This window comes from Oncorhynchus tshawytscha, linkage group LG20, assembly GCF_018296145.1.
Source record: "Oncorhynchus tshawytscha isolate Ot180627B linkage group LG20, Otsh_v2.0, whole genome shotgun sequence".
Lineage (NCBI taxonomy): Eukaryota > Metazoa > Chordata > Actinopteri > Salmoniformes > Salmonidae > Oncorhynchus > Oncorhynchus tshawytscha.
Genome location: NC_056448.1, coordinates 32,265,548 through 32,293,407, shown reverse-complemented (window position 1 = coordinate 32,293,407; position 27,860 = coordinate 32,265,548).

Below are 27,860 nucleotides of genomic sequence, written 5' to 3'. Positions count from 1 at the left end.
AAGACAAATCACTATCAAATCATCTCTCTCTCTCTCTCTCTCTCTCTCTCTCTCTCTCTCTCTCTCTCTCTCTCTCTCTCTCTCTCTCTCTCTCTCTCCCTCTCTCCCCACCCCAACCTTGCTGTCTGGTTCAGTGCTTTGAAAATGTTTGCAATCCAAACTACTATTTCAAGACATGTTGTCAGTGCTGTACAGTCATGTTCCTTACAAAGAGAACTCTGACATTGTGGTTGTGTACATACTGTAGCTCTCTGTTCTAGTTTATGTCAGTGCAGGCCTCAATCATATCTTATCTTATCTGCACCTTAACTCTTGCTTATCTACTACTGACTAACCGGCTGATGTTCTTCCTAAACATTTTCTCAACGGACCATGTCCACTCAAATTGAGACACACAGACACTAACACACAGACCTACACATATGTGCATACACGAATACAAAGGCACGCATGTGTTACCTCCCATGCACGAGTCCACACACTCACTATACGTTGTTCCCAATCAACCTTTCAGCGTATACAACGAGTCTGGTTTCAGACTGTATGTTCAAGTGTTGTTTATGTAGTGATATCATGGTTAGTGCCTATGTCTCATTCAGATCTGTCATGGCAGGGCTAGGTGTTATGGAGCGTGAAGTATTCTCCGCGAGCAAAATGAAGGGAAGTCTGTCTAACTTCTCCTTTTCTGGGGACTTTCTCTCCTTACAAATGGTCCAGACTTATGCACACATACACACACAACACCTGGAAACTCTCCCGTCTAGGCGCCAACAAAACAAACAAGACGAATGATTTTTTTCAATAGTTTAACCTTAAAAGGTAGCTTGCAAAAGAGCATGTTTTATGTTGAGATACTACATGACTCAAAAAGTCTGAAAATTCTATGGAATTCAACAAAGAGCTGGGTGCAAGTTGAAACTCATTGTATGACTTGTGAGGTGGCTATACAGTGGGGCAAAAAAGTATTTAGTCAGCCACCAATTGTGCAAGTTCTCCCACTTAAAAAGATGAGAGAGGCCTGTAATTTTCATCATAGGTACACTTCAACTATGACAGAAAAAATGAGGGAAAAAAATCCAGAAAATCACATTGTAGGATTTTTAATGAATTTATTTGCAAATTATGGTGGAAAATAAGTATTTGGTCAATAACAAAAGTGTATCTCAATACTTTGTTATATACCCTTTGTTGGCAATGACAGAGGTCAAATATTTTCTGTAAGTCTTCACAAGGTTTTCACACACTGTTGCTGGTATTTTGGCCCAGTCCTCCATGCAGATCTCCCCTAGAGCAGTGATGTTTTAGGGCTGTTGCTGGTCAACACGGACTTTCAACTCCCTCCAAAGATTTTCTATGGGGTTGACATCTGGAGACTGGCTAGGCCACTCCAGGAACTTCTTACGAAGCCACTCCTTTGTTGCCCGGGCGGTGTGTTTGGGATCATTGTCATGCTGAAAGACCCAGCCACGTTTCACCTTCAATGCCCTTGCTGATGGAAGGAGGTTTTCACTCAAAATCTCACGATACATGGCCCCATTCATACTTTCCTTTACACGGATCAGTCGTCCTGGTCCCTTTGCAGAAAAACAGCCCCAAAGCATGATGTTTCCACCACCATGCTTCACAGTAGGTATGGTGTTCTTTGGATGCAACTCAGCATTCTTTGTCCTCCAAACACGACGAGTTGAGTTTTTACCAAAAAGTTATATTTTGGTTTCATCTGACCATATTACATTCTCCCAATCTTCTTCTGGATCATCCAAATGCTCTCTAGCAAACTTCAGATGGGCCTGGACATGTACTGGCTTAAGCAGGGGGACACGTCTGGCACTGCAGGATTTGAGTCCCTGGCGGCGTAGCGTGTTACTGATGGTAGGCTTTGTTACTTTGGTCCCAGCTCTCTGCAGGTCATTCACTAGATCCCCCCCGTGTGGTTCTGAGATTTTTGCTCACCATTCTTGTGATCATTTTGACCCCACAGGGTGAGATCTTGCGTGGAGCCCCAGATCAAGGGAGATTATCAGGGATCTTGTATGTCTTCCATTTCCTAATAATTGCTCCCACAGTTGATTTCTTCAAACCAAGCTGCTTACCTATTGCAGATTCAGTCTTCCCAGCCTGGTGCATGTCTACAATTTTGTTTCTGGTGTCCTTTGACAGCTCTTTGGTCTTGGTCATAGTGGAGTTTGGAATGTGACTGTTTGAGGTTGTGGACAGGTGTCTTTTATACTGATAACAAGTTCAAACAGGTGCCATTAATACAGGTAACGAGTGGAGGACAGAGGAGCCTCTTAAAGAAGAAGTTACAGGTCTGTGAGAGCCAGAAATCTTGCTTGTTTGTAGGTGACCAAATACTTACTTACTTACTTACTTACTTACTGTCTGTCTGTCTGTCAGTCTGTCTCTCTCTCTCTCTCTCTCTCCCTCTCTCTCTCTCTCTCTCTCTCTCTCTCTCTCTCTCAAACAGCATGTTTGACTACCAGAGCCCTTCCCTGAATGGTATTTCACAAGGAGCTTCTTGTATGTTAATTTTCCACAGTATTGAGGGGATAGTAGTGGCCATGTCTGGCCAATGTCACCAGTCTCTGCCAACAAATATGCCATGCTGTCGCTGATTTCAAAGCACACATTCTGCTTATGAAAGCCAAGAAGGTCAGCTTTAAAAGTCCATGGGACCACTCCATGGGAATGTTTTTGAAGTGACCAGACAGAAGAATATGAAGAACCACAGCATCGTAGCATGGGAGCTGGCTCAGTCATGCTCGAGCATAGAGATGGCTGAGGGAGTTTTCAGGGACAGAAGGTTTCTGCTTTCATCTGCAGACAGACCCAGCTAATCTAGTTCCCCATTCCACACACACGCGTGCATGCACAGGCATACACACACACACAAACACACGTACGCGCACACACACACAAACACATTCTTCAATATTAGGAATGTGTTCCTAATGTTTTATACACTCAGTGTATAACAGCAAATAGGGTTCTTATAACTATGATCACATTGGCTAAAAATGTAGTTATTAGTCTGTGTACTGTATGTTTATAATCAAATGTGCCAATACCCTATCACCAAATTGTATTAGTTTATATGTCCATCTTGGCATTGTTGTGCATCCACAGGGCACTGTTGTGCTAAGTAATGTTTGCAGGAACAGTGTCAACACAGAAAAGGATGCAGCGTTAGAGGTTGGAACAAACGGGTTTCAGTATTCCGGAGCCTCTTAGATTCTGATTCTGAAGAGATTTCAGGGAAAGTGTTTGGCTGGCCAGACCCAATGCCTCGTAAAAGAGCTGTCTCTCACCATCTATTACCAAACACTCGTCTTTCACTGTCGTTTACAGAGATGGATGGGCAGATTGAATACAGATTTGTCACTAATGGTCAAGAATGCTAGTCTTTGGGTACTGAAGGGAGAGTTTCTTTCTGCTTTTGGCGAGGTTTGAAAGCCCACAGTTGATAGAGAGCCAAATCAATTAGAGAAAACTGGTATAATGTGGTAATAATTGGTTACTTGTGCCTGAGAAGTGGCAGCTACGAACTACGTTAGACAGCTGTCCAGTGACAGGGAGTGTTGGGGCATTGCAAATGGCGCTGGAACACCAACAGCTGTAGAGGATTGGAGACATCTGTAGGTCATAGGAGAAATGCACACACGCACACAAACGCAAACATGCACACCGCACACACACACAGGGGCATACAGGGGCACTCACATCCTCTCAATATCACTGGGACAAAGCACAACAAAGTCTTCCTTGGGCTACGGTGGAATTTGTTAGCTACTGGGGAATACTGTAAAGAAATTCATAGAGCCAAGAAACAAATAACAGTCCTTTTTCATAGCTGAATCTTGTATTCCTAGAATCTTGTATTCCTAGAATCTTGTATTCCTAGAGACATTATACCCTTCAATTTTCTTGGGAACTCTATCCCTGCCACTGTGTGTCATGTAAACGCCTGGACCGCGTGCTCAGTAGGGGAGACCAGGGAGTCAGCCCTGCAGCCATGAGTAATGGGGGGGGGGGGTCATACAGTGTGCTCTGTGGTTCCGTTATCCATTCCCACAGAAACAAGGAACTTGAGCCCTGAAAAACAAGAGAAGCGGTTCCCTTTTTTGTGGGCCGTTAATGTTCTTAATCTTCACATGGCTATGGCAATTCAGAGCTACCGTTTTGTTGATCGCTGCAATTTAAAGGCAATGCTACCAAATACTAATTGAGTGTATGTAAACTTCTGACCCATTGGGAATGTGATGAAAGAAATAAAAACTGAAATAAATCATTCTCTCTACTATTATTCTGACATTTCACATTCTTTTTTTTCAATTGAAAGTTTTATTGAGTTTTCTTGTTTTTCAATCAACCAACAAAACACATTCCACATTCACAGATGTGACAGGCTTTAAAAAAAGAAAAAGTCAAAAAATAATAATACATTTGAAAAAATAAAAATACAATTAAAATGAAAGATAAAGTCAAATAAAAGCATTTATTTTTCTTAATCTATTTATTTTCCTTGGTGCATATATATATACATACATACATACATACTGTCACGTTCTGACCTTTATTTCCTTTGTTTTGTATTTATTTAGTATGGTCAGGGGCGTGAGTTGGGTGGGCAGTCTATGTTTGTTTTTCTATGTTTTGGGGCATTTCTATGTTTCGGCCTAGTATGGTTCTCAATCAGAGGCAGGTGTCATTAGTTGTCTCTGATTGAGAATCATACTTAGGTAGCCTGGGTTGCACTGTTTGTTTGTGGGTGATTGTCTATGTTGTAGCTTCACGGTCGTCATTTGTTTATTGTTTTGTATGCAGTGTCAGTACTTTCTTGATTAAAGATTTACCATGGACACTTACCACGCCGCATATTGGTCCTCTGATCCGTTTCGCCTCTCCTCTTCAGATGAAGAGGAGGAAATCCGTGACAGAATCACCCACCCAACTCGGACCAAGCGGCGTGGTAAACAGCAGCGACGACAGCAGCAACAACAGCTGCCAGCATCACAGGACTACACAACTTGGGAGGAGATAGACAGGTGGGCGGTCGACCCAGGGAGAGTGCCGGAACCCGCCTGGGATTCAATGGAGCAGTGCAAGGAGGGTTACAGGAGGATGAGGTTGGCGAAGCCAGCACGGCAGTGCGACAGGTACGAGAGGCAGCCCCAAAATTTTTTTGGGGGGGGGCAGACGAGGTGTGGTACTAAGCCAGGTAGCAGACCTGAGCTCACTCCTCGTGCTTATGATAAGCAGCGCATTACTGGTCAGGCACCGTGTTATGCGGTTAAGCGCACGGTGTCGCCAGTGCGTGCCCATAGCCCGGTGCGCTATAGGGCAGCCCCCCGAAAGTGCCATGCGAGTGTGGGCATTGAGCCAGGGCGTATGGTGCCTGCTCAGCGGGTCTGGTCGCCGGTACGCAGTTTTGGTCCAGGTTATCCTGCGCCGGCTCTGCGTGCTGTGTCTCCGGGCGCTGGGAGGGTGCAGTGCGTCCTCTGCCTGCACTCCGCTCGTGCCGGGCAAATGTGGGAGTGGAGCCTAAGGGAGAGGTGTGTGTAGTAAGCACTAGATCTCCCGTGCTTACCCACAGCCCGGTTCAACCTGTGCCTGCACTCTGGAGGGTCCGGGCTAGAGTAGTTGTCCAGCCTGGGGAAGTGGTGCCAAGGTTGCGCACCAGAGCTCCAGTGCTCCCCACAGCCCGGTCCTTCAGGTGCCTCCTAACACCAAGCCTCCTGAGGGTCTCCCCAGCCTGGTGGTTCCTGTGGCAGCCCCACGCACCAGGCTGTCTCTCTGTCTCCTCCCTGCAGGTGGTCCCGCCTGTCCGGCGCTGCTGCCGGAGTCTCCCGCCTGTCCGGCGCTGCTGCCGGAGTCTCCGCCTGTCCGGCGCTGCTGCCGGAGTCTCCCGCCTGTCCGGCGCTGCTGCCGGAGTCTCCCGCCTGTCCGGCGCTGCTGCCGGAGTCTCCCGCCTGTCCGGCGCTGCTGCCGGAGCCTCCCGCCTGTCCGGCGCCGCTGCCGGAGCCTTCCGCCTGTCCGGCGACGCTGCCGGAGCCTCCCGCCTGTCCGGAGCCTCCCGCCTGTCCGGAGCCTCCCGCCTGTCCGGAGCCTCCCATCTGTCCGGCGCCGCTGCCGGAGCCTCCCGACTGTCTGGCGCCGCTGCCGGAGCCTCCCGCCTGTCCGGCGCCGCTGCCGCTGCCGGAGCCTCCCGCCTGTCCGGAGCCTCCCGCCTGTCCGGCGCTGCTGCCGGAGCCTCCCGCCTGTCCGGAGCCTCCCGCCTGTCCGGCGCTGCTGCCGGAGTCTGAGGCGCCAGAGCCCGTCAGCCCAGAGGCGCCAGAGCCCCTCTGTCCAGAGGTTCTGCCCCTCTGTCCAGAGGTTCTGCCCCTCTGTCCAGAGCTTCTGCCCCTCTGTCCAGAGCTTCTGCCCCTCTGTCCAGAGCTTCTGCCCCTCTGTCCAGAGCTTCTGCCCCTCTGTCCAGAGCTTCTGCCCCTCTGTCCAGTGGGGTCATTGAGAGGGGTGGCCATGGTGAGAAAGCCACGGAGGCGGACAATAAGGCGGACTAAGACAATGGTGAAGTGGGGTCCGCGTCCTGCGCCAGAGCCGCCACCGCGGACAGACGCCCACCCAGACCCTCCCCTATAGGTCAAGGTTTTGCGGCCGGAGTCCGCACCTTTGGGGGTACTGTCACGTTCTGACCTTTATTTCCTTTGTTTTGTATTTATTTAGTATGGTCAGGGCGTGAGTTGGGTGGGCAGTCTATGTTTGTTTTTCTATGTTTTGGGGCATTTCTATGTTTCGGCCTAGTATGGTTCTCAATCAGAGGCAGGTGTCATTAGTTGTCTCTGATTGAGAATCATACTTAGGTAGCCTGGGTTGCACTGTTTGTTTGTGGGTGATTGTCTATGTTGTAGCTTCACGGTCGTCATTTGTTTATTGTTTTGTATGCAGTGTCAGTACTTTCTTTATTAAAGATTTACCATGGACACTTACCACGCCGCATATTGGTCCTCTGATCCGTTTCGCCTCTCCTCTTCAGATGAAGAGGAGGAAATCCGTGACACATACGTACATACATACACACATATATATACACACACATACGCACACGTACTCAAAAACTAAATGAAAATAAAAACACACAAAAACATAGTGCTGCTGCAAGTGTTCTATCAAGGTTCTTATCAGCTATTTCAAGCATTCGCTGAGACGACGGGCCAATAATGAGTTTTTAGGTTTTACAGTACCTTACACAACATGTATCTGCACATTTCCCTAGTCACCCCGTTCACTCTGTCCAGTTTGAAATATAGTTGAATAGTGGAGACCAGAGTCTATCAAACTTGGGCTGTCTCTTGTGGAGGTCATAAGTGAGCTTTTCAAGAGGAAGAAAGTCAACAATCTGGTCAATCCACATTTTAAATGTAGGAGGGGTATTAGAGGCCCACAATAGAAGAATACATTTCTTAGCAAAGTATGTAATAGTCATGAGCAAATTTTCTCTGTCAGGATCAAGAACAAAGTCCTGCTGGGCATTAAGAAGATAGATACACGGGGTCATATCAAACTGTACCTCTAGTATTTTCTGTGCAGCAGTATGTATAGATTGCCAGAATCTCCCTACAGCTCCAAAATACATGCATATAGGTTCCACTTTCAGAGGTACATATTTTAACGTTAGGAGACGTATCTGTTTTCATTCTATGGAGTCTCAAAGGAGTATAATAAAATTTGTAAAAAATGTGTAATTAGATTCTTTCATTTTTACACTGGTAGAGGAGCAGTATACCCTGTCGCAAACCTCCGCCCATAACTCATCACTGATAGTCAGACCAAGGTCCTTTTCCTAGATTATTTTCAAAGGAGTAAAGGAGGAGCTTCCTTTCTCAGAAAGGAGTCTATAGATGTAAGATATTTTGTGCTGTGACAAGAAGGGTTTCAACTTCATTCAACTGAGTTCTAAACCTCCTCTTGGAGGTAAATGAGGAAATGACATGTCTAATTTGAAGATATTTTAAAAAATGGGATCTTGGCACATCGAATTCACTGCAGAGCTCTTGAAAGGATTTCAGTGTAGTGGTTTTCTGATGAAATAGGTCTGAAAAGGTCCTGATTCCTAGAGTATGCCAAAGATTAAAGTTGGCATCCCTCAGGGCTTTTGGCAAGTCTGGGTTGCCTACTATAGGCGAGTGAGAACATATTTGGGAGGAAATGCCCAGGTATTTCTTACAGTCCCTCCACGCTAGTAGGGTGCTGTAAATCACAAAGGTTTTGGCTATGTTGCCCACTTCACTAAAGTTATTAATGAATATAATTGAGCTTAAGGGCAATGAACCACAGGATTGGGCTTCTATCTGAATCCACGTTGACTCTTGTCTGTTTGTGATCCATGTTAGCATGTTGTGGATTTGGGCAGACCAGTAGTACAATTGAAGGGAGGGAAGGGCAAGACCACCCTTAGATTCAGGTTTCGATAGAGTGTAAAACTTGATCCTAGGTTTTTTATTGCCCCATATAAATTTGGTGATGCTTTGGTTAGTTTTTTTGAAGAAGGAAACTGGGAGATAGCATGGGAGCATCTGAAATAAGTAGTTCAGTCTAGGGAGGACGTTCATACGGGTGACATTAATTCTTCCAACTAAGCTAATTGGGTGGGAGATCCAGGTTTGGAGATCGTTCTTGATTCGATCCAGGAGTGGAAGATAATTTTCCTTGAAAAGGCTATTCAGATCTGGTGTTATGAAGATCCTGAGGTATTGAACCCCCTGTGTTTTCCATTGGAAAGGACATAGTGTCTTCATAGAGCTGGTGAGTGTAATATTGAGAGGGCAGACAGTGGATTTGTTCAAATTGATCTTATAACCTGAAAACTTGCCATACTGAGCAATTGTGTCTAAAATGAGAGGGAGGGATTTCTCAGGGTTGGATATGTAGAGCAAGACATCATCCGCGTAAAGCGAAATCTTGTGCTGCAGGCCGCCTGCAGAAACACCCATAATACTTGGATTGCTCCTTATCAGCTCTGTCAGAGGCTCCGCCCCCAACAAGTAGAGCAGCGGGAACAGCGAGCACCCTTGTCTTGTGCCCTGTTCCAGAGGGAATCTGTCAGAGTTCAGTCCATTAGTAGTCACCATGGCATTTGGATGAGAGTATAGTGATTTGATCCATTTAATAACATTTGGGCCCATATTGAACTTTTCTAAGACTGAAAACAGAAAGGTCCACTCCATCCTGTCAAACGCCTTCTCAGCATCCAGTGAAGCCAGCAGGACAGGGGTCTTCTGTGTGTTTACTTGATCAATAATATCAAAAAGATGGCAAATGTTATCAGAAGAGTATCTGTCTCTAATAAATCCAGTTTGGTCCGCTTTTATTATTTTGGGAAGAAGAGTGTTTAGTCTTTTGGCGAGCAATTTGGTAATTATTTTATAGTCGAAATCCAACAAGCTTATGGGCCGGAAGGACGAGCAGGATAGGGGGTCCTTGTCCTTTTTTAGCAACACTGTAATGCGAGCTGTGTGCATTGAGTCTGGGAGAACTCAGTTTTTGCAAAAATCCTCCAGCATTGGCATGAAGATAGGGCTGAGCTGGGGCCAAAAGCTTTGTAGAACTCTCTGGGGAATTCATCTGGGCCTGGGGACTTATTAGGTGGCATAGAGGTAATTGCCTCCAGGATCTCCTCAGGAGTGAAGGGGGAGTTGAGATCTTCTTGGTCGGTCTCTGATAGTTTAGGTAGCGAGATTCCCTCTAGGAAAGAGTGGAGTTCTGCCTCCGTGTGTTTTCTCTCAGAGGTATATAGTTTGCAGTAAAAATCATGAAAAGTTAAATTTATCTTTTTTGGGTCATATGTGACCTCGTCCTCTGCTGTTCGGATAGCCATGATTGTACGCTCTGACTGCTCCTTTTTTAATTGGTAAGCAAGCAATCTACTGGGCCTATTGCTATACTCATGGTATTTCTGTTTAGTAAAGAAAACTTTTTTTTATCTCCCGAGTGTAGTCCAAATTCAGTTTGGCTTTGGCTGCTTTAAGATGACTCCAGGAAGTGCTGTCTAGGGATTGTTTATGTATTTTTTCACAGCATTCCAGATCCCTCTCAAGATCTAGCCTGTGTGCTTCCATTGCTTTTTTCTTAGAGGAAGCATATGCAATTAGATGACCTCTTAGTGTGTCTTTAGCAGCGTCCCACATTGTGGCTGGAGAAACAGGAGAATCTTTATTGTCTTGTGTGTAGTTGTCTATCCATGTAGTTACCAATGTATGGAGCGCTTCGTTTGATAGCATGGAGGTGTTGAATTTCCAGCTCTTTGACCTCGGGATGTTTTTGCAGAGGACAAAGCGGAGGTGGACAAAGGCGTGATCTGAAAGTGCTATGGGTCCGATTGTACAAGTGGCTGAATTTATGAAACTCTTTGGGATAAAAATGTAATCTATACGGGAGTAGGTGTTATGGACATTAGAGTAGTATGTATAGTCCATAGATGAGCTATTAGTCTCTCTCCAGATATCTATCAGTCCCATCTCTTTAGGAAGAGAGTTCAACATCTTTGCAGATCTAGGATTTGTGGTGGGGACTTGAGATGATTTGTCTAGGGTTGGGTTAAGGGTACAATTAAAATCTCCGGCCACCACGCCAAAGGAGACACAATGCTCATTGAACAGGGTTATAATTTTTGACATGAAGGCAGGAGTATCTGTGTTAGGGGCGTATATGTTTAATATAGTAATTGGTTGACTATATAGTGACCCAGTTATCAAAATAAATCTCCCCTCCGGATTAGATATGTTTTTGTCAATTATGAATGGAACATTTTTATGGATAAGTATGGCTGTGCCTCTACTGTTTGATTTGAAAGATGAGAAATACACCTGTCCCACCCAAGCTCTGCGGAGTTTGGCATGTTCAGCATCACAGAGGTGTGTCTCTTGTAATAGCGCGATGTCTGCTTTTTCCTTTTTTAGAGCACATAGTATCTTTTTTTCTGTTTTATTGCATGCCCTAGACCATGGCAGTTCCATGTCAATAGATTTAAGGTACTAGTCATCGTCATCGAACAGTAATCGAACTTTAGTGCAAGTCATCTCTGGGTAAAAGTGGATAGTAGTTACAGCTGCGTTCACATAAAAGGAAAATAAATCATCTCTGAACCCCCCAGCCGAGTTCCCAAACAACTCGACACATCCCGATCTATGGATCTATTAAAACAGGGAAATAATTGGGCGCGGTGGTTGTCCCCCGCTCAGTCTCAATTCTGTGTTCCGAATAAAACAAAAACCGGGAACAGTTAGCAACGCACAATGTCTCCCTCTCCCCACCAAAGAAATGCTTCATCCTCTCCACCCCGCATTGAGTAAATAACACAGTTGCCCTCGTCCAGACCACAGTAAAAGAGGGGAGAAAAATAAAATCAATAGCCCAGCCTACATATACCTCCCCCAAGGGACATAGGGAACCCCAAGTAATAATAGCAACAACAACAAAAAACAGGGAAATAAAAGTAGGCTGAAACATTAGTAGGCCTAGGTTAGGCTATACAGCCCATCCCTCTCAGTTAAAGGAAAATAAATATATATTGGACGGCTATAATGACATTTAGGGGGTGGGTCTCTGGATATCGGCTATATGTCGTCTTACCTCCTTTAGTAATGGCATGAATCGCATTTAGTCATTAGTCCGTTTCTCATTGGCCAGGATTGTCTTTCAAAAAACGTTTTGCCTCTCCGGGAGTTTTGAAGTGTCGCAAGGCTCCTTGGTGAAGAATCCTGAGCTCGTTTGGGTATTTGAATCCCCTGAAGATGCCTCGGTCAATGGAGTATTTCTTCACTTCGTCAAATTCTCGGCGCTTTCGGCGTATTCCAGCTGACAGGTCCTGGTGTAAAGCGAGTTTGGCGTTTCCCACTGTGATGGTGTTGTTTTTCGCCGCCTGTAGGACTCGTTCCTTGTTGGTGAATCTCAGGAAACGTATGGTGATTGGGCGCGGTGGTTGTCTGGCTGCTGGTGGGGGCCTCAGTGCTCGGTGAGCTCTCTCGAGTTCTATGGGCCTGTCGGTGGACATGTGGAGCCACTCGGGAAGTTTGTCTTGCAGGTAGCGGATCAGTGGCATGTTTCCCTCTTCTTTTTCGCCCAGATTGAATAGAACACAATTATTCCTTCGCCCCCTGTTTTCCAGGTCCTCTGTTTTCTCTTCCAGATGCTCGATTTTCTTTTTAGGAAATGCTATTGTTTCCATGGCATCTGTCAATAAGTTTTCCATGGATAGGATTCGCCCCTCTGCCTCGTCCAGGCGCCCCGCGTTTATGGTTGTTGTTGATGTCAGGCAAAGCGTTTTCCAGGATTGTCACCTTGCCCCCTATCACACTGAGCTGAGAGTTAACTTCTTGGACATAGGGGGCGCACTTTTAATTTATGGATAAAAAAACGTGCCCGTTTTAAGCGCAATATTTTGTCACGAAAAGATGCTCGAATATACATATAATTGACAGCTCTGGAAAGTAAACACTCTGACGTTTCCAAAACTGCAAAGATATTATCTGTGAGTGCCACAGAACTCATGCTACAGGCGAAACCAAGATGAAACTTCAAACAGGAAATGAGCAGAATTTTTGAGGCTCTGTTTTCCATTGTCTCCTTATATGGCTGTGAGTGCGCCAGGAATGAGCCTGCCCTTTCTGTCGTTTCCCCAAGTTGTCTGCAGCATTGTGACGTATTTGTAGGCATATCATTGGAAGATTGGCCATAAGAGACTACATTTACCAGGGGTCCGCCCGGTGTCCTTTGTCTAAATTGGTGCGTAATCTTCAACTGGAGGCATTTTCCCATGAGATTCAGAGGAGAACGCAGACTTCCACGAACGATATATCATCGAAGAGATATGTGAAAAACACCTTGAGGATTGATTCTAAAAACGTTTACCATGTTTCAGTCGATATTATGGAGTTAATTTGGAAAAAAGTTTGGCGTTTTGATGACTGAATTTTCTTTTTTTTTTGGTAGCCAAACGTGACGCACCAAACGGAGCAATTTCTCCTAAACAAATAATCTTTCAGGAAAAACTGAACATTTGCTATCTAACTGAGAGTCTCCTCATTGAAAACATCCGAAGTTCTTCAAAGGTAAATGATTTTATTTGAATGCTTTTCTGGTTTTTGTGAAAATGTTGCCTGCTGATGCTAACGCTAAATGCTACGCTAGCTATCAATACTGTTACACAAATGCTTATTTTGCTATGGTTGAGAAGCATATTTTGAAAATCTGAGATGACAGTGTTGTTAACAAAAGGCTAAGCTTGAGAGCTAGCATATTAATTTCATTTAATTTGCGATTTTCATTAATAGTTAACGTTGTGTTATGCTAATGAGCTGCAGGGATAATTACACTCCTGGATACAGGTTTTTTTCGTAGCTAAACGTGATGAACAAAACAGAGCGATTTGTCCTAAACAAATAATCTTTTTGGAAAAACTGAACATTTGCTATCTAACTGAGAGTCTCCTCATTGAAAACATCTGAAGTTCTTCAAAGGTAAATGATTTTATTTGAATGATTTTCTTGTTTTTGTGAAAATGTTGCCTGCTGAATGCTAGGCTTAATGCTATGCTAGGCTATCAATACTCTTACACAAATGCTTGTTTTGCTATGGTTGAAAAGCATATTTTGAAAATCTGAGATGACAGTGTTGTTAACAAAAGGCTAAGCTTGAGAGCTAGCATATTTATTTCATTTCATTTGCGATTTTCATGAATAGTTAACGTTGCGTTATGGTAATGAGCTTGAGGCTGTATTCACGATCCCGGATCCGGGATGGCTAGAATCAAGAGGTTATTGGCATCTAATTTAGTGTTTAGTTCTGTACGTTGGGATCTCAACTCAGAAAGGATGTCTTCGACAGAGTGCGAGGTTGGCATTCGTTGTGCCTCGTGGGGGAGTGGGTTCTCTTGCTCCTGGCTAATGGCGCTAGTTTTTTCTGAAGCTTTCTGAAGCTTTTTCCGTCGCTAATACTCGAGTCCGGGTAAAAATGTCACCTGTAGTGTCGCCTTTTGTAGCCGCCATGACTTTTTCTTACTAAAGCTAAATGAGTTTGAACTTGGAGTGGAGTTAAGATTAGGAATTGGAAACTACTTGTGCAGAGCTCTTAGTTCATGCGGCCATCTCGTCCAAGGGTCACGTGATCCCACATTTCACATTCTTAAAATAAAGTGGTGATCCTAACTGACCGAGGGCAGGGAATTTTTACTAGGATTAAATGTCAGGAATTGTGAAAAACTGAGTTTAAATATATTTGGCTTAGGTGTATGTAAACTTCCGACTTCAACTGTAGTTAGATAATGTGAACCCATATAAACTCAGCAAAAAAATAAACGTATCTTTTTCAGGACCTTGTCTTTCAAAGATAATTGGAAAAAATCCAAATCACTTCACAGATCTTCATTGTAAAGGGTTTAAACACTGTTTCCCATGCTTGTTCAATGAACCATAAACAATTATTGAGCATTCACCTGTGGATTGGTTGTTAAGACACTAACAGCTTATAGACGGTAGGCAATTAAGGTCACAGTTCTGAAAATGTAAGACACTAAAGAGGCCTTTCTACTGACTCTGAAAAACACCAAAGAAAGATGCCCAGGGTCCTTGCTCATCTGCGTGAATATGCCTTAGGCATGCTGCAAGGAGGCATGAGGACTGCAGATGTGGCCAGGGCAATAAATTGCAATGTTCGTACTGTGAGACGCCTAAGACAGCGCTACAGGGAGACAGGACGTACAGCTGATCATCCACACATTGGCAGACCACGTGTATCATACCAGTGGGACAGGTACTGGATGGCAACAACAAATGCCCGAGTTACACCAGGAACACACAATCCCTCCATCAGTGCTGAGACTGTCCGCAATAGGCTGAGAGAGGCTGGACTAAGGTCTAGTAGGCCTGTTGTAAGGCAGGTCCTCACCAGACATCACCGGCAACAACGTCGCCTATGGGCACAAAACCACTGTCGCTGGACCAGATAGTACTCTTCACTGACGAGTCGTGGTTTTGTCTAACCAGGGGTGATGGTAGGATTTGCGTTTATCAACGAAGGAATGAGCGTTACACCAAAGTCTGTACTCTGGAGCGGGATCGATTTGGAGGTGGAAGGTCCGTCATGGTATGGGGCAGTGTGTCACAGCATCATCGGACTGAATTTGTTGCCATTGTAGGCAATCTCAACGTTGTGCGTTACAGGGAAGACATCCACCTCCCTCATGTGGTACCCTTCCTGCAGGCTCATCCTGACATGACTCTCCAGCATGACAATGCCATAAGCCATACTGCTCGTTCTGTGAGTGATTTCCTGCAAGACAGGAATGCCAGTGTTCTGCCATGGCCAGCGAAGAGCCCGGATCTCAATCCCATTGAGCACGTCTGGGACCTTTTGGATTGGAGGGTGAGGGTCAGGGCCATTCCCCCCAGAAATGTCCGGAAACTTGCAGGTGCCTTGGTGGAAGAGTGGGGTAACATCTCACAGAAAGAACTGGCAAATCTGGTGTAGTGCATGAGGAGGAGATGCACTGCAGTACTTAATGCAGCTGGTGGCCTCACCAGATACTGACTATTTATTTTTTGTTTTAGACCCCCCCTTTGTTCAGGGACACATTGTTCCATTTCTAGTAGTCATATGTCTGTGGAACTTGTTCAGTTTATGGCTCAGTTGTTGAATCTTGTTATGTTCATACAAATATTTACACTTGTTAAGTTTGCTGAAAAGAAATGCAGTTGACAGTGAGAGGACATTTCTTTTTTTTCTGAGTTTAATTACACTTTTTTGACAACACTTTCTGACACCGGCCATGTTCAATGGATGTTGAGCATTCATAAATTCATCAGTTATTTGGCGCTCTGGCACACGCAGACGAGAGTGCTCTGAAATCGGAATAGATAGCCAGAGCAAATTTACCAGTGACCAGTTGTCACAGTGACATCATTAACATTCTATTGAAATGGTTACTTGCATAGTGGAGTCTTTTGTTTAGACATGTAGCTAGCTAGGTAGCTAACAGTACGCTTTAAGTTTAAATGAAAATAACTTTCTGACAAAATTAGAAACGTGAATATCTGAAAATGTAGCTAGCTAGACTATCTTACCCTTATACCATCTCTGTCATGGATACCATGGTTGCCCTTAGTTTAAAGATGTAATCCGGAGACAGGTGTTTTATACAGCAGCCTTCTGTGTGTTGTCTTTTCGACTCCCTCTGCATATTTGCAATCAAACGTCAGAATTTTCTCCATCTCCTTAGCTATCATATTCCAATGCCACCGGGCATACCACTGATTTCAAAACTCGGTCCTCCAGAAGGTGGAGAGCAACACTTTTGCAGTTCTATTATGTGATATATTTTTAAAAAGCAGCGTTATATAGGATTACCTACACATACTAACCAGCTCATGTTATAGACAGAAGCGTGCTACATGGCAGACCAATCCGAACTCATCTCTCAGCATGTCCAGCCCATCCATTACCTCAGCCAATCATGGCTAGCAAGAAGGTTTCTCTCTTTTTCCATGGCTAAACCAATTAGGCTCGTAATTTAACCATTTTATTTGTATTTACAGATGACATACAAGTCTGTTATTAAGGCACATGAAAGGTTCCATGTTCCAGAAAGCATTTCTGTCAAAAAACACATTTAGATTTAAAAATCAAAAGTTTGAAGTAGTGACGTGCAACATACACCTGATTTCCTGAAACGAGTCACAAATATGGTATCATGTGAAATGTAAGCTGTTCATTCAGCTAAACAGCTAGAATGTGCAAACTAGATATAATTTTTCACATATGAAACTTCTAATTAGATTTTTACATGTCATTGTTTTTGACATTTGAACTTGAAATTCCCCGTGTAAGTGAGATTTTCCTAGACCTGTCAAAGGCTTTTGATATTGATCACTCACTGATAATTCAGAGGCTTTCCTCAATTGGCTTAAACCAGGCTGCATGTAACTAGTTAAAAAAATAATTGACAGATAGAACTCCACGCATTTCTACTGATGGTGTTAAATCAGGTTTCCTGGATATTTTCAAAGGGGGTGGATTCTGGGTCCTGTACCTTTTACTGTTTACATTAACAATATCAATGTGTCTGTAAAAATGTTTAATCTGCACTTGTTTGTCAATGATACTGTTGTGAATGCTATTGCCCCCATGGTTGACCAGGTTCTATCTGAACTAGTCTGCCTTCATTGTATTACAGAAAAACCTTATTGACCTGAAATTAGTACTAAATGCAGGTAAATGTTGTCCCTCCCCACTGCACATGCGCAGGCATGTGCCATGTCTATGAGCACAAGCACTGTTCACAACACTCTTGTTGGTGGAGAGAATTTTGCAGGTTTAAAGCTTATTTCATGCAATTCTACACATTTTGTCATGGGGTGCAAAGAACATTTTTCAGTTTTAAAGACAATTTTCTTTCAATTCTATATATTTTGCCATCTCTTATGTGTATTAATGTGACATTTGAGTGACAAAAAATACAATAATATCTATGGGCTAAAAAACTTAAATAAGAAAACGTTAGCTGACACCGGCTAGTTTTTCTGGACATTTCTGACAAGTTATAAACAGCTCTCTAAGGTATGCAATGACTAACATGACAAGAGAAACTGATGATGCACTATCCAATATCAAAATTGCACCTAATATTGCATTCTACTATTACAGCTTTAAAGAGTACGTTTAAGACCGGACTGAGTTCCTTCATGACTACCTCACGAAGTTGCTTGAGAGAATGCCAAGAGGTCTCAGAGATGGCTAACTCTGGAAATGCCTTTGGTCTCTACTGAGTTAGGTAAATCAGCTTTTAGTTTTCTTGCACCTTATTTGTGGAACAATCTTCAAAATATTCTTAAATGTGATGTTCTGGTGCCTCTAGGGCAATTCAGAAAGCTGATTGAGGACCTTATTATGATGAATATTTTAGTTTTTTCTGACCATGTTTTTCTTTCGGCTTGCATTTTGATGTGTGTATTTTCTATAATTTATGTAATTCAGGCCTCATCTGCAAAAGAGACCTTGGTCTCAGTGCGAGTCCCTGATAAAATAAAGGTTAAATAAATAAATAAACATGTGAAAATGCTATTCCATTTTTTTACATGTGAAATGGCATATCCTATTCTCAGGTGAAGAAAGCTTTTAACATGTGAAACCACACATTTCACATGTGAAACTGCAAATTTGACATGTTTTTATTGTTATTGTAAGGGCACACACACAGTGACCATGCCCTTCATACATCATTACTTTATCTCTCCATAGATCACATCAATCTAATAAACACATACATTCCATTCCTCCGTATTTCCCCTACGAGTCGTGAATGGAATCATAGAAGCCTCTGAGGAACAGGTGTAGCTCATTCCTCACACACTCTAGGTCACACACTCATCCTTGGCAGGGGTTACATTAGAGGTTGGGATAGAGGCAGAGGTTGCAATGGGCTGACCAGTAGCGTTGCTAGGAAGCCAAGACAAGCCAGTAAAAAAGTCATATTACAACCTATGTTGTGATATTTGCATTTGTTGCTCTATAACCCATTTGTTCATCTGCCACTGTGATATTCAATAAGGCTGTGACAACAAGAAGACAACAGTCACACAGTGGCGGAATAAATTCAACTACACATGTGTTTGTTTCATCACAAAACCGGAGAGCAACATCTGTCCAGTGAAGTCCACAAACCAAATATTGCATGTAACAAATGGTTATATGACCTGCATCATGGTCAAGCAAGTCAATGTTTTCGACAGGTTACTAAACAACTACATATTGAATATTTGAATTTCTGGTGAGATCAGAATCACTGTCATAATCATTGGTCTGTACAGAGAATGAAGTCAAAACCACAAGTCCAAATCCCCATCTCCATCCATGGCTTAGGAAATTGCCGATTTAGCAAACTGGCTACCACAGGACATCAACACAAGTAGACCAGAAACAGACACGTTGTTCTGACCATGATGACATTTTCTCAGGATGTGATTTGATTGGGGAAGCTAAATCCAAAATGGCCCAGCTCAGCTCAACGCAGATTGACTAATTGTTTTATAATTTCTTTATCAAGGGAGGCCAAATGCTTGCTGGCATCAATCAATCAAATTCTACGGCGGAACATATTATTTTGTTCTAAACAGAATCAGATACATGGGCTACGCATACTGAGACAGAAGGGCGCTGTTTCCCTCGCTCAGATGATTTCTCCGGTGAGATTTGCGAGACTTGCGAATTGACGGGAAATCATGAAAACACATAGAGAAGAAAGATCAGTTATTTAATTATTATTATATATATATTTTTTTGTCAAATATTTGGGGAAGCCTGGCTTCCCTTGGCATCCATGAATTAATGTCACTTGTGCTGACCAACACAGATTTCTGTCAGATTTCATCAATTCGAATGAGTTCAGAAAACTCCCACACATTTTGATTTGATGATAAGTGAGCCTAGTAAACTTAACCTTAACCTTTAATTGGTTGAGGTGAAGAACTTACGGTATTTTAGCTAGACGGTTCCCACATGTTTCGGCCTTTGAATATTTCTGTGTAACTAAAAGAATGTGGTCAGATAACGATCAAATCACTACCCTGGGTAAAACGGTATCTAAGAGTCAGAGCCAAGAGATAAATATGAAATGCTTCCATTTGCTCCAACAGGACATGAAATGGAACTTTAGTGAGGTGCAATTCTTCTCTCTCTCTCTCTCTCTCTCTCTCTCTCTCTCTCTCTGTCTCTCTGTCTCTCTGTCTCTGTCTCTCTCTCTCTCTCTCTCTCTCTCTGTCTCTCTCTCTTTCTGTCTCTCTCTCTCGTCGGAGTGCATGCTGGGAGTGCATGCTGGGAGTGAGTCGTCAAGCAGGAGTGATTGTGAGAGCGAATGGAATTTCTTTTTACTCTATCGGGTTTTGGTATGTATATATATATATATATATTGATTAGTTTAATTGTTTTAAGGGTATCTTGTTTAAACTATCACTAAGCACGTATAGGGGTGGTGGGATCTTTGAGGTTGGTTTTTCGCGAGGGCACAACCAGCGGGTGGGGCTGGTTGCCATGGCCACTCGCGGAAATGAAGAGTTTGAAAAACTTAGTCGGAGGCATGGAGTAAAGATTCCTGCTGCGGCCGGGTGTTCAGTGGAAGAATGTAGCTTGGCTGTGGGTGCTATCATTGGGTATGATAGCATCAAATCAGCCTCAAGAATGAATAGCGCTGTAGTGATATTCTTAGATTCAATTGAAAAGGTGAATAAGATAGTTGAGAGAGGTGTTGTGTTGCGGGAGACACAGACGCCGGTATTTCCGCTTATGAATCCGGCAAAGAAAGTTATGCTTTCTAACGTGCCACCATTTGTTAGAGATGAAGTGTTAGAGCGAGAGTTATCTTGCCATGGTCAAATTGTATCTACAATAAAGAAGGTTCTTTTTGGATGCAAATCTCCGTTGTTGAAACATGTCGTGTCTCATAGGAGACAAGTGCATATGATTTTAAAAAAGTAAGGAGATGAACTGAATTTAGCGTTTAGTTTTAAGATTGATGGATTTAATTATGTCTTCTATGCATCTACTGAATCAATGAAATGTTTTGGATGTGGAAGAGAGGGGCATTTGGTGCGTAGTTGTCCCGAGAATGAGCGCGCTGAGCCTGGTAGTAGCTTTAGTGCGGGTGCAATTAACGCAACACTGCGAAGGGATGAACATACTACGGGTGCAGGGGAAGAGAGAAGGTGGGCAGATGTGGTTGGAAAAGTAGGAGAGGAAGGCAGTGTGAATACGGGGGCAATTGTGGTAGATCAGAACAAAGAGGGAGGGGAAACAGTAGGTGAGATTGCGACTGCCGTGGCTGAGGTGGTGCTGGAAAATGAAATTGGAAGGCAAGAGGAGATTGAAATAACAGAAAAGGAAGCGGATGTTTTCAAAATACCGAGGAGTAAAAGGAAGAATTTAAGGGGTGGTGAAGGGTCTAATTCTAAGAGAAAGGTAGAGAGTGATAAATCAGTTGAAGATGAACAAGTTGTAGAGATGGTGGAGTATTCTTCTGGGGAGGATAGCGAGAGTGAGTCATCTGACGCGTCACAACAATATAGTGAGATAAATGGGGTGGAAGGGAGGTATGGGATCGAGAGGATACGTCAATTTCTGAAGTTGACAAAAGGGAAGAAATATATGCAGGATTACAATGTAACTGATTTTTTCCTGAACGTGAATTGTTTATTGAATCAGCAAAGTTTCTGATGTCAAAAATTACAGGGGGAAGTTTGAAAAGCCCTGAAATTGCTAGACTCAAGAAAGTGGTCACGAGAGTGATAAGTGATGTAAATTCTAAAGAAAATGAAAGAGTTCAGTTGCAGTTTTAACTCTGTAAAGAGATGTGGTGGCTGTATCTTCCTCTGTATTTAAAAAAAATCCATGAGCAGTTTTAAGATCTCTTCTTTAAACGTAAATGGGGCAAGAGATGTTAAAAAAAGAGCCATGGTGTATGAGTTAATTAGGGGAAAGGGAAGTGACATAATTTTTCTACAAGAAACGCATAGTAATTTGGAAAATGAAGTTATGTGGCAACAGGAGTGGGGGGGGACAGTGGTGTGTAGTCATAAAAACTCAAAAAGTGGGGGTGTGGTTATCTTGTTCTCAAAAGGGGTTTTGCCCTTGTCATATGAGGTTGAAGAGGTAGTTGAGGGGAGGTTATTAAAAGTTAGAGCAAGGTATGAAAACATCACTATGTGTCTGATAAATGTATATGCCCCAGTGGTGACAGTTGAGAGGGTATGTTTTTTAGAGACATTAAGATAGAAATCACCAAGAACCTCATATAGCCTCAAGGACGTTTTTAAAACGCCTTATTGTAACAAATGAACTGTGTGATATTTGGCGGAGTCAACATGGAGGAACAAGGCAGTACACCTGGGCGCATGTGAGAGAGAACATCATCTCTATGGCCAGGTTAGATAGGTTTTATGTTTTTGAGCATCAATCTCAGGTCTGTAAATCAAGTGTGATAACTCCAGTGGGATTTTCTGATCATTGTTTAATAACAGAGGTGGTGTTCATTAACGATGTAAAACCCAAAGCGCATACTAGCATTTTAATATAACTTTATTGAGTGATGCTCACTTCAGGAACTGTTTCAGTTTTTTTTTGGGAGAGGTGGAGGTCTCAAAAGGCCAGTTTTGTATCCCTTCAACAATGGTGGGATATAGGGAAAATCCAGATTCAACAATTTTGTAATCAATACACGAGGAATGTCACCAAGGATATCACCAGATCAATGAAAGCCCTAGAGATTGAAATAGTGGAACTCATGACGTTGGTTGAGACCACAGGAGATCGAGGCCACACTCAGGCCCTCAAGAGGAGAAAAGCTGCATTGGCAGACCTGCTGGGTATCAGAGCACAGGGGGCACTGGTGAGAAGTAAGTTTCAGGGACTATCTGAAATGGATGCCTCATCCAAATTTTTCTTTGGTTTAGAGAAAAAGAATGGACAAAGAAAAATTATTCATTGTCTCAAATCAGCTGTTGGACAAGAGCTCACTAGCCCTAGTGAAATTAGAAAGAGGGCAGTAGAGTTCTATGCTGAGCTCTACAAGTGTGAGTACAAAGAGGACAAAACAGTGACACAGCAGTTCTTTGATGGGCTCCGAAAGGTGGCTGCAGACGCTCAGGTTGAGCTTGAGCAACCATTGTCTTTGCAGGATTTATACACTGCATTAAAAGGCATGGAAAATGGAAGGGCACCAGGCATTGATGGGCTTCCCGTTGACTTTTTTAAGTCTTTTTGTGCTATGTTGGGAGAGGATTGGTTAGAAGTAGCTAATGATAGTTTAACCGGAGGGTTACTACCAATAAGCTGCAGAAGGGCTGTCCTCACCCTACTGCCCAAAAAGGGTGACCCGAGGGAGGTGAAGAACTGGAGGCCGGTGGCTTTATTGTGCACTGATTATAAGATATTGTCAAAGGCTTTGTCCAACAGGCTCAGGGAGGTGATGGGGGAAATCATACATACGGATCAGTCCTACTGTGTTCCTGGCAGGCAGATAGGGGATAACATTTCTCTGATTCGTGATTTTTTGGACGTCTCTAGGGCTATTGGGTTGGATGCTGGTCTAATTTCAATTGATCAGGAAAAGGCATTTGACCGAGTTGAACATCAATATTTATGGCACACGTTTGAGGCGTTTGGGTTCAGCTCTGGTTTTATTGCCATGATAAAGGTGATATATGGTGACATTAAAAGTGTATTGAAAGTTAACGGTGGTTTGAGTGCTCCTTTTAAAGTGTGTAGAGGTATTAGGCAGGGATGTTCTATGTCAGTTCTATGTCAGGGATGTTATATGCCATTGCTATAGAGCCACTACTAAATAGCATTAGAAGTCGCATTGCAGGGGTGTGCCTTTCAGAAGATATTCCTCCTATTCGTCTCTCAGCCTATGCTGATGATGTAGTTGTGCTAGTGAAAAATCAAGCAGAGGTGGATAGCTTGAGTCTAATGGTTGATCATTTTAGGGGAATATCCTCTGCAAAGGTAAATTGGGAAAAGAATTGTGCTTTACAGATTGGAGAATGGTCTCGAGGGATCATGGCTTTGCCAGGGGGGCTAGAATGGTGTAAGGGATCTTGGAGTGTACCTAGGAGATGATGGGACTATGGAAAAAAATTGGAGTGGGGTGGTTGAAATGGTGGAAGGGAGGATGAGGAGATGGCGTTGGTTATTATCTCGTATGTCATATAGGGGGTGCACTATTATAGTTAACAATGTGATTGCCTCTGCACTGTGGCATCGGTTGTCAGTTTTAGAACCACCATCTGGCCTTCTGGCTAAGATACAGGCAATTATTGTGGATTTCTTTTGGGATAAATATCACTGGGTTCCACAAAGTGTTTTGTATTTGTCAAAGGAGGAGGGGGGACAAGGTCTTGTACATCTTGCTAGTAGGGCTGCTGTTTTCCGGTTTCAGTTTATTCAAAGGTTGCTTTATGGACCGGAAAATGTGGTGTGGAGAGGGGTGGCAGGTCTTATATTACAGCGGGTTGGAGGATTAGGTTTAAAGAAGGCTTTATTTCTGGTTGATAGTAGCCAGATTTCTAGGGAGGGAATACCTCCGTTTTACAGAGGCCTTCTCAGAGCGTGGAGCATAATGAAGGTGTCCAGAAGAACTTCAGCGGAGACAGTGCATTGGCTGTTGGAGGAACCTCTGGTGTATGGAGCAAGACTGGATTGTACAACTGCAGCTGTTCCACATTTCTCCAAGATTCTGGTGAAGGCTGAAAATCATCACCTTAAGACAGTTAATGGCCATGGCTGGGCCCGCCTTAATGGATGGAAGACGGGTGGCAGAACATTTGGGGATGAGGTCGGAAAGGATTGTCAGACAAATGCTGGGGAGCTGTAGGAAGGCTCTGTCAGTGGAAGAATGGGGTATGCTTAGTAGCCACAAGAAGAAGGTGCAAGATGAAGACGTCTCATTTCCAAAACTAGGGATTACACCAAATATCCCAGAGTCAGAAAGAAAGGCGTTATTGCTGGATTTGAGAGGGTTGGAGGAGGTGGGTTTGGATGAGGTGAATGAGAAGGACTTGTATAGGGGGTGTGTCAAGGTGTTGAATAAAGATAAATTGAAAAATAGAAAAGACACTCCATGGAGGGTAAAATTGGGCATTGATGACAAGGTAAAGCCAGCATGGAGAGCACTGTACAAGCCACCGTTACAAAAGGGTACTGGTGATATGCAATGGAGGGTTTTACATGGCATCATTGCAGTTAATGCTTTTGTATCTGTTATTAACTCAGATGTTAGAGATGGATGTCCTTTTTGTAATATAAGAGAAACCATTTTTCACTGTTTTATGGAGTGTGAGAGGATAAAACCTCTATTGGAAAAGCTGGAATCTTTGTTTAAAGCTGTAGGGGAGTTTTTCAATAACACTGTGTTTATTTTGGGGTTTCAATATAGTAAACAACAGAAAAGAAAATGTCAAATGTTACATTTTATTTTGGGACAAGCTAAGATGTCAATTTTTCTGAGTAGGAAACATAAGATAGAAACGGGATATGGGCAGGATGTAAGATGTGTTTTTAAAGGATTAGTGAAAGCAAGAATAAAAGTAGATTTTGAGTTCTTTTCAGCTGTAAAAGATCTATTATTTGAGGAGAAGTGGGCCTACGAAGGAGCGCTTTGTTTTGTAGAGGAGGGGAAATTATTTTTTGCTGATGAAATAAGTTGAATGTATATGTTATGTATTTATTTTTGTTTAGGAATTACATTTGTTGTTTCATTTCTGAAAAGGCAGTGTGTCATTATTTATGTTAACACTTGAGTAAAAAATAAAGGTTTTATAAAAACTCAAACTCTCTCTCTGTCTCCCTCTCTCTCTCTCTCTCTCGCGCTCTCTCTCTGTCCATGTGTACTCTCTCTCTATGTCTTTCTCTCTCTCCCTCTCTCTCTCACACACACACACACACACACACACCATGAATACCTGAGTGTGAAGTGTTACCCCACCTCAATGTGAGATTATTACTTCATAATGCGGAGGACACCCTCTGATGGTGATGTCTCGCCTGGGTTTGCCCCAGGGCGGAATGTGTTCCTCTCAGAGTAACAGTGACTCAATGTACAAGTCAACTCAACCAAATTGGTGTATGAGTCATTAGGGAAAGAAATTGAAGCAATACACCGCTACAACACTGTACTGTGTGTTTAAATGTTGGACCTGATGTGTTATGACAGGGGGATGGGGGTAAACAGAGATATACAGAGTATGTGTATAACATATGGAACTGATATCGGAACAGGAGAAAACAGTACATGTCAGTGGCAAAGAGACAGAATTACATGGAACCCAAAATAGTTCTACTTGGAACCAAAAGGGTCCTTCAAAGGGTTCTCCTATGGGGACAGCTGAATAACCCTTTTAGGTTCTAGATTGCACCTTTTTTTATAAGAGTGTACAAGAGTGTGGAGAAATACTAATTGTGTTTGGCCCCATATGAGAGTTTAGTTTGCTATTACAGTTTTTTATAATCACTTTGGCACTAATTTCGGAACCTTGATGTCATTTTACAAAACTCTAACAATGTTTCCAATTGCTTGGATACAATACACATAAAGCTAAGATCATTTGTTCGTTGAACTAACATCACCTGTTCAAAATGACATAACTTAACATCAAAGTATTACCATTTCAAAATGCAATTCACACATTACATCTGAAATGACTGTCTATTCATTTCATTACAATGATCTAACTATCAATTGATACAACTGCTCAAAATGATAAGTAAGTGTTGCATTACCCTTAATGCATAGTTTTATGGAAACTGCCGAAAAATATTCCATGTTAAGATCATGAAGGTTTTACGATAACGAGATCCATTGACATCAATTACCGTGGAACATGAACCAATTGAAAAACATTATCTATGGATGTAATATTTCATCATCATTCTTTATCAGACACTGTTCCTTTGGTCCCATGTACCACTTTTCCAGACCATGTTTTCAGATTTGACATTACTGTACTCTCACCGGCCACTTTATTAGGTACACCTATCTAGTACTGGGTAGGACCCCCTTTTGCCTCCACAACAGACTGAATTATTCACGGTGTTGTACGTTAAGAGATGCCCTTCTGCACACTACTGTTTTAAACCGCTGTTTTTGAACATTTGTGGCCTTTCTGTTAGCTTGAATGAGTCTGGACATTCTCCTCTGAACTCTTTCATTTACAAGGTGTTTTTGCCCACAGAACTGCCGCTCACTGAATGTGTTTTGTTTATCGCACCATTCTCTGTAAACTCTAGAGACTGTAGTGCATAAAAATCCCAGGAAGGCAGCTGTTTCTGAGATGCTGGAATCACCATGTGTGGCATCAACAATCATACCAGGGTCAAAGTTGCTTAGATTACACACCTTGCCCGTTCTATTGTTAGGTCGAACAACAACTGAAACTAAACAACTCTCTACTCTATATACTCTATATATTGAGTTGCAGGCAGCCACATGATTCACTGTTCGAATGTAACCTTCCTTGATGGGCTAAGTCAGGTCTGTAGAGCTGATGTCATGACCTATGTCATTGTGTGGGATAATGTCAGGTTCACCATGCTCAAATGGTGCAAGCATGGTTTCAGGCCCAACCACAATTTACTACCCTGTACTTACCCCCGTACTCTCCTTTCTTAAAACCCGATTGAGGAATATTTCTCCACATGGAGGTGGAAGGTATATGATAGGCGCCCTCACGAACAAGCCACCCTTCTCCAGGCCATGGATGACGCATGCAATGACATCACAGCAGACCAGTGTCAGGGCTGGATTCGCCATGCCCGACGATTCTTCCCAAGATGTTTGGCTAATGAAAACATCCATTGTGATGTGGATGAGAACCTGTGGCCAAATCCACAAGACAGGGTTGAGGGAAATATAGAAGTACAGTATTTTTTATATTTTTTTATAGCTGATTATTTTTGCTTTGATTCAAAGAAACCTATGAGTGATTTTATTGTATTTCATCAATACATTTCAGATTTTGTTCAATGATTCCACCTTATCTGTAGTATTCTCTTTACTAGTGTCACGACATCCACCAATGGCGGCTCCTCTCCCTGTTCGGGTGGCGCTCGGCGGTCGTCGTCGCCGGTCTACTAGCTGCCACCGATCCCTTTTCTTTTTCGTTTGGTTTTGTCTGTCTTGTGTTCACCTGTGTTTCGTTTAGCTAATCAGTGGGGTATTTAATCTCGCCCTACCCGCTAGGTTTTGTGTGGGATTGTTTGTGTTACTGTATTTGGTTTGGGTTGCGTTTTTTTACTGTTAAGCAGGTTTATTTTCGGGACTGTGT